General features: G+C 34.2%; 1 non-coding gene across 1 annotated transcript; it reads left to right on the top strand.

The window, feature by feature from the left end:
• The first annotated feature begins 3,013 nt into the window (after positions 1–3,013).
• On the top strand, positions 3,014–3,119 carry LOC128032105 (small nucleolar RNA R71). The gene has a single exon (XR_008188235.1). It is a non-coding gene; the product is annotated as a small nucleolar RNA R71 (small nucleolar RNA).
• The last annotated feature ends 5,640 nt before the right edge of the window (positions 3,120–8,759 follow it).

Here is an 8,759-nt window from a genome sequence, read left to right as displayed (position 1 = left end):
GCAAAGTAATGTTGTTGCATGTTTGCAATTGAGGTAAATAAGTTAGGGTACGAATAAGATGATGTGTGATGTAAATGCATGTGACATTAGGTATGGAAAGGTGAATTTTGTGAAGAGAATATAAACTAGTTAGGTATGAAAATGAATCTAGGTAAGTGGATTTTATGTTGGACGAACAACCATCCATTTGTGTTGCCACTGGTAAGGAAGTTACATTGTTAACTGGACAAATAGATCACGGTGATAACAAGGATACTCATGACTTACCCTCCGGTGAGATGTAAACTGAACTGGTAGAACACGGCATGAGAATGTGTAAGACCATGCAACTGCAAACCCATGGCTTTGTATGACAATGAAAAATACTCATGGTGATGCCTTTAGTGAGATGTAGACTGGACTAGAAAATCACAACATGGAAATATATGTATAAGACCATGAGGGAGAAACCCCATGGCATCTTTTGAGATAGTCCGATGAGACAATAAACAGTAATTCTCTGTAATGCCTTTGTGGCGTATTCTATGAAGCCTGTATAGCGTATTCTATAAAGCCTTTGTGGTTTAATCTATGAAGCCTTTGTGGCGTATTCTGTATAGCCTTTGTAGCATACGTTTTAAAGCCTTTGTGGAATATTTGATGATATCTGAGTGACTATTTCTATAATGTCTAAGAGATGTTGTTTCGTAAAATGTTTATGTGTCGTCATCTCAGTGAGCATTGAAATTTTTGTAACAACCCAAACTCAGCCAGGATGGTACAATCCGAACCTAGAATGTCATATCAGCCACCAAAGTGACTCTCCATTCAACACCCAACCTAACCTCCAACACACCACAAACTAAATTATAAAACATTCCCAAGTTACAAATATGCAATAGAATATCCTATACACATAAAAGGAACAAGAGACATGCAAACTCATAAAATTTAACTTGCACAAGAGAGGCATTCACATGTGACAGCAATATGTCATAAAGACAAAAGAAGAAAAATCATGCGATCATGTAATTGTGTGAAAGACTGTTAAAATTTAGTAACTTACTCTTAGGCTTGCATGCGTATAGGGTTCGCATACATATAGGGTTTACATATATATAAAGGTTTGCATACAAAGGTAAAGGTTCATATAAAAGTAAGGGTTTACGTACTTGGGTACTTCATAGTAATTTTGGCTAACTCAATATGGGCTATTTGGTTTTGTTTATTTTCATGCTTTAAAATTGTGGTAACAATTTAATAAGAATTTAATTTCAAGAACATGGATTTGTAATTTAGGGAAAATATCAAAACATGCTTTCAAAATATATTCATACTAGAATGAAGTTTACTTATTAAACATTCAAGTATTTTACTACATAAGTTTATCAGTTCACAAACTTAGAAATAAAAGTAACCATAAGAAAAATTAAGTCTTATAACAATTAGTGAAGTCAACATATTATAAGATATTCGTAATCCCAAAAAGAATCCCACATTTCCTTTAAATCATGGGTTGGCTTCTACTACCTCTCTAGTGTTTATACTTCTCCTGGACCACTTGCCTCGTCGTTACAAACAGTGCATTCTAACTATCTACAGGGTATAGAAGGACCGTGTGAGTTCTTGCGAACTCAATGAATAAAAAAGAAAGAATAATCGTATAGTACACACGAAACATAAGTTTAAAAAAAGTTTAGGCAAAATAATTATTCTACAAATTGGGTTCACCATATCTATACGAAGTCTAGTTCGCAATTACCTGTTGATAGTTAGCTTAAGCAGAAAAAACATAATATTTTGAAAAACACAATATTTTACTCATGTACTTTTCAGTTGGATAAGCGAACCTCCTTATTACTCGCAACATTGATTCAAACAATCTTAACATGTCCCATAAGTGTAGCATAACGCTAAATAGTCTCTAAACACGCCAACATGTTCCTTTGAATGGAGCTTTGCTCGACATTCTCTTATCTCTTTAAACCTATCCCAGGGCCACTCCCCTAAAACACAAAACACAAAGGTGAGTACTCATAATCCTATAGCATGCCATTATATCCAATGATTTCAAAAGTTTATAGAGCATATACTTAAACTTAGAGCTCGCAACTCACTGTTCATAATAAGCTCACAATATAAAGCTTGCATATCACTGTTCATAAAACACATATATAATCACAATCAGAAAATAGAGATATAGATAAGGCTTACTCTCGGAACTTAGAACAAAAAACCTAAGCTTCCGATAACACTATGCTTCACACATACATGTGGCGATCCTTGAAAACTATCCAATTTTCTTAAAACCTTAAGTAAGCTTTGCTTTTCCCTTGTCTTTGCTTGTAGATGGTTCTCATGGGTTCACAATGTCATAAACATACACAAGTCACTTAACAAACACAACACATTGAATTCATACATAAATACAAGTGAACCTAGGTTCGTACATGCTATCCTTTTGGCAAACCTAGTTTCCTTTGTTGCTAACACAATAAAGAAATAGAGCCTCACCTTAAATCCTGAGGGCTAAGATTTGGGTTTGGTCGAGATTGCATATATGAGTTGCTAGGATCGACTTGTTGATTGCTCCATGTGAAATTCAAATGATTTCACCATGAAGGATTGTAGTAATTTGATTATGGTCCTGGCCCAATTTTATTCTGATTCTGGTTATCCATGTAGTAGATGGATTCTGGGTTTGATGGCGATTTTTCAAACATATGACCATCTCCACAATAAACACAGGAGATGTTATCAAACTGGCTTAAAGTTCTTAAGCAAGGAAGTCATAAAAGATACCTAAGCTGCCAAAGACGTAAGTGCATCAACTTCATGAACTTCGACCACTCTTCTTCTTGTGGCAACTCGATTAGTCAGCCACTGATAGTTGTTGCTAGAAATCCTTTCAAAGATCCAATATGCTTCATTGTATGATTTTGAAAGAGGAGCTCCATTGGCTGAAGCATCGACCACCATTCTTGTATTTGCATTGAGACCATTGTAAAAAGTCTTCAGCTAAATGTAGTTGGAAATGTCATGATGAGGACATTTTCGCAACAGCTCTTTGAATTGCTCCCATGCATAGTAGAGAGATTTTTCGTCAAATTGTTGAAATGAGTGATTTCATTTTTGAGTTTGGCATTTTTGCTTGTCAAAAATACTTCATCAAGAATCGTTTAGCCAATTCTTTCCATGTTGGCAATACATAAGGCGGTAAGAATTCAACCATGCTCGAGCTCAATCTCTCAGCGAGTATTGGAATAACTTCAATCTCAAAGCGTCTTCAGTCACTTTGGCTAGCTTAAATGAATCGCTCACATCCATGAGTAAGTGAAGATGCTGATGCGGATCTTCGATAGGTATTCCACTATATTCACCCACAGTTTGCAACATTTGGAATATAACCAGCTTCAATTCAAACTAAGGGGCCTCAATTTAGGGTCTCACAATTCCCATATTGAGTTCATTCAATAAAGGCACGACATACTGATAAATAGCATGATCTTTGTCATCAGCAACAATGATTGGATTATGAGCGTTGTAAACAACTCCTTCATTCTAATTTTGTTGCGTGGGATCTGTTTTCGTAGCTTGTCTTTAGGCTACTCGTTCCCTTCTTCTTTGTCTGAAGGTGCTATCAATATCAAGTTCAACAGGAGGTAGATCGATGATTCGATCTATGGTCATAAGCTATAGGTACCTATGAAAAAAAACACAATGAAGAAAACTTAAATAAAAACAAAAGAATTTAAACCAAATTGTTGATTTTAAATTTCATAAATAATATTTAAAACACAGTCCCCGACAATGACGCCAAAAACTTGTTGTGAATATTATATATATGCAATTGATGTGCAAGTTTACACAATCATCAACAAGTAATAAATTAGTGAGTTATAATATTGTCTCCACATGGACTATATATATAAAACAAATTATTGTGAAATTACAAATTAACAAGTTGGTGGTGAAAAATAAATAAAGTGTGAAGTGTGAATTAACTACTTAACTGAAATGAATGACTATATATGCAAATGCAAATGAAAATTGAAGCAGCAATTCACGAGATTTAAAAACTATGACATGAATGACCTAGAATGATTACACTCCTCAACTAAATTTATTCACGACAATATTTAATAAATATTCCGGAAAAATCTTTGAATAGGGAGTTAAGTCAATCAATGAAAACCCAAAAAGAAATTATCTAAGGAAGTTTAAACCAAAAACAAAAAAAATGTCCGATGAGCTTTGAGGGAATATAACGTTTCTGTCGTAGGGAGAATTCAAAGAAATAGTTTTTCAGTCTCTTTTTTAGCTGGAAACAATACTTACGGGATAAAGAGTCAGGTAAATCTCCGTTAAGTATAACATACGTGTTGAAAAATAATTGGAGGGGCACTAAAAGAGACACCAGCAAGGTAGAGGAATTTCTTCTTATCGAATCCATCCACAAGTTATAAAAATTATAAAACTTATTTTCTAATAAAATTATGGGAGTTTTTTGAAATTACGGCATCTACCATTAGTAGAACTTGTAACACTATTATTATTGGCATGATGTCGTTTAAGTTTTTTCAATGTTCTCCGATCAGTAATGTTGAATGTGTGGGTGAAGTCCTTGCGATATTTACATATAAATAGAAGAATATGTGGCTGATAGATATATATCACTAAATTTGGGGGGAGAAAGGAGGAAAGAATATAGAAAAGGTCGAAGAAAGAAAAATGGATGATCCTCCACGAATAAAGGGTTTCCATTTTAAGGTTTCAGTATATTGGGAATGACATCAAATTAAATGACACCTATGATGAGTAAATTCGCAAGTGCCGCTAGATTTTATAAGCTTATGGTACACATGAGGAGGTTGTTTCCATGGTATAATGTTATGTTTTTTTTTTTTTTCTAATCAAAATTTCCCTTTCTAAATCTATAAACACAGACCGCAGTTACGTCTAATGATTTTCGTCGCCTTCCCATGCTTTTTGATAGGCTGGTTTCGTAGAAATAAACATTTCGTTTATCGAAAATATGAGATACTGAAATGATGTATATATGTTGGGTGGATTAATAATTTTAGTGACGTGAAATCCAAGGTTCTTCTATCCATATTTCATAATGAAACTTGTCTCCTACCCTTCATACTTCATAACCTATAGCCATGAATGAGTTGGAAATAATTGGTGTTATATGTAATTGGAAATTAGTACAATATTTGGTTCGAACTATGGCTATATCCATTAGGCAATAACTTAATATGAATGCATGTAGCAGAAAGGTTGAACGGCTTTCAGAAATTTTCCATTTCAATAATTTATTACGGCACATTTGTTCGGAATTTTTTATCATTTATCAGAGCTTCCAGCTTAATTTCAATTCTTTTTGGCAGGTTGTGTATTGAGATTTGATTAGAAAAACACCTGGTGATGAGTTCTTCAAAGTTCAACTTTAAAATTCATGTATTCTTCCTCGTTGCATCTTTGGCTAGATTCGAACCATCGTTGGGGCTCTACCTAGGTCAAAGACATGTAAACATAGTAAACAAGCTCGAAAACCATGAGACATTGATGATCCATTGTTGGCAAAACAGTGATGATATGGGAAAACGATATTTGAAGTACGATGAAGAATTTCAGTCGGCTTTTATCGATCTATTCACTTTCCAGCATGTGAACATTGAATGCGACATGGAGTTCAAAGATGGAGACATGACAAGGAGAGGACATTTCTTGGTGTATGATTCTAGCCATGATGTTAGGACGCGTGAGTGCTATAAATGGTGTAATTGGTCCGTTGGGACCTACGGCTTGTATGCATACGATGAGGTTGATCACAAATGGGACTACGAAATTCCATGGCCTAGTAATAATAGGTTTTAGCTAAAGCTCAACCATGTTTAACTTAATATCCAAATGTATATATAAAATTTTGTGGTGTGCAGCTTTGAGGATCTTGGTAATAAGATTCGAATTTCATTTCATCTTGTCATCTTCTTTGGTTCGGTTTTTTTCATAGCTTTCGAACTTGTACCAAAATATAGCCTGTTTTTCTAACCTCGCCTTAACTTTCCAAAACGTTGAAAAAAATTAATTTTGCCCTGCGCGAAGACAAATCTTTCTAGAATACAGGAGAGTAAATTAAATCGCTACAAGGAAGAACACTATATCCAGCTCTTTTCCTTGTTTACAAATATAGTTTTTTTTTAATATAACTTCTTTGACCGATGTTTTTTAGAAAAAAAAAATTTAAACTGCACTTGTGTTTTTGGCTAGACGGATCCTTATCATTCCTGATTTTCAACCGAACAGCCTTCTCCTCTATTCTCGTACCACGAGCTCAAACAAATTGTCTTCTCAAATAGAAACCAGCAGAACTGTTATTTCGAAAATTATATTTAATATTCAAATAATAAAACTCTCTCTATTTTCGGGTACAGTAACAAAATCTTAAAGTTGTGTAAATAGCTCTACCAATGCCATCTATTTATATGAAAATGAGGTAGAACCCTTGTTGAATTGTAAAAATTTGTTTCAACAGGAAAATAAACTCCTAGACAATCTAAGAGTATAAGGGGCGGCAACCCTAATTAATAATACTAGAGTTTGTCATCCCCCTCATTAGCATAAGAAGCTTTTGGGTCTCTCCCATATCGGGTCCAATTATAAGTTCTTATTAGATTTTAACCCTGGTACTTTTTAATTCGATTCAACCTGATATTTGTTTTCCTAGTTTCCAAAATAAAAGTCATAATATTTTTCTAATTACATAATCATCTCAACCGAAATCTAATTCCGTTAAAATTGTGACGACTTTACCGTAAAAGAATCTATGAGAAAATATATTTAATATTTCTACATTCAATGGTTTACTGTGACCTAATGATTTATTTCAATTTTCGAACTTCACTTAATTCAAAAACAATAAATTCATTCCCTGGTCATTTTCATTTTGGAGAAAATCACATTCATTTCCAAATAATTCAATTTCTCCATTTTCATTTTTATTTTGGAGAAAAACTTAATCATTTCAAATTGTTTCTTATTTCTCCATTTTCACCATTTCTATTCATTTGATTCAACTTCCAATTAATTATTAGTTTTAACGAGCTAGCGGAGGGTGATCTACCACAATTTGTTATATAAATTAGATTCTTTTCGGCACTTAACGAGCTTGCTTTCTATATATTTTACATTTTCCATTTTTAATAGTTTATGTTTAATTTTAGCAAAATAATTGTTTTTACTTAATTTTTAGCCATATGATGACCTAATGGGAAAATACAGGCCTAGGGATGAACTAATGAGCTACTTGAGTTTGCAAGACACTATTTTTGGGATGGGAAAGAGAAGGATGACTGTTGTGTTACGACACCAGCATGTTGTGTCCCAACACCGGACTTTAAAGCCAAAGAATTCAGTTTCGAAAGGCAGTGTTGCGACATCAATCCCGTGGTAGTGCGGCACCACACGACGAACATGAATTATTAGGCCAGGGGTGTGTTTGTCTGCACAATAAAAATGATTAGTTTTTAGGGTTGTAATTAACCTAATTACACTTTGGTGGTCATAACTAATCCCTCTTTCGGGTTCTACTCAATCAACTAGTCGCTAACCAAGCAACATCTCTCGATCTTCCACTAAACTAATGAGTCGACAAGAACTACTTATCTCTCGTCCTCACATTCTAGACCAAATTGCGGTAAGGGGTTCATAGATAGGTAATACCAATTTTTGTTTAATTCCCACCTAGATGACTTTCTACGGTTGTCAAGCCTAGGGTTTAAGTTCTTCCTATCCCAAATAGTTGATCTGCTAAGAAACCCTACATAGAAATTAATTATTCCCACGTCCACTCACTAATCCCCAGTAGAGAATTAGTTCCTTATGGATCCCATAAACAATATATACTTTATGAATAAAGTAAACATGAGAAATAGATCAAGAGTAAAAGTAAAGATAAATCCTTATTTTTATTTGAATGATTGAAGCGCAGAAATCCTCGAATAGTTTTCTGAATCCACAAGTTAGATTCTCCGCAGAATAATAACGAATATAAACTGAAAAGAAATCTTAAACCCAAAATAAACTAAAAACTATAAATTAAACTGAAAAGAAAATTCTAAGTTATAGAAAAGATGTCCTTCAAGTGTTTGATTAAGCTTATTTAAAATATTAGGGTTGGTCGTCATCCCTAGCCCTAGTTTGGCTAACGATTTTACGTTAAATTTCATTATGCGGATCAAAATGCCCTCAGCTCGTTAATGCTTCATGTATAGGGCTGGTGTCGCTACAACCTCTACTTATGTCACAACATTGAAGGCAAATTGCTTGGCTGAGGCTCAACTTCAAGGGTGTGTCACGACATACGTTCTCTATATGGCACACCAAAGGCAGACTTGGTATTTTGGGTTCTTGCTAACTATGTTATGACATTAAACTCATATGTTCCAACATAGCAACCAGTCTCCTATGCTCACGTCTTCGATTAGTCTCTTGCACACTTACTAAATATGTTAGCCTTCCCTCAGGCCTACGTCGGCCCCGAAGGTCACACAAAATAAATCAATTCATACTTTTTATTAATTGAAAACTAAAATAGAAAAACTAGATAAAACATAATAAAATTTCCCATATTTAAGCTCCTTAAGTATGAAACTAGTTTAATCTACTATATCGAATTGTGTGTAACACCCTATATCCAACCCAGTCACCGAGCCTAAATATCAGGATGCCTTACCACTGTCTAATGTCATTAACAAAAATGAAAGGCTCATTCG

The sequence above is a fragment of the Gossypium raimondii genome, chromosome 8 (assembly GCF_025698545.1).
Source record: "Gossypium raimondii isolate GPD5lz chromosome 8, ASM2569854v1, whole genome shotgun sequence".
NCBI classification, from domain to species: Eukaryota; Viridiplantae; Streptophyta; class Magnoliopsida; order Malvales; family Malvaceae; genus Gossypium; species Gossypium raimondii.
This window is presented reverse-complemented; position numbering and strand designations above follow the sequence as displayed.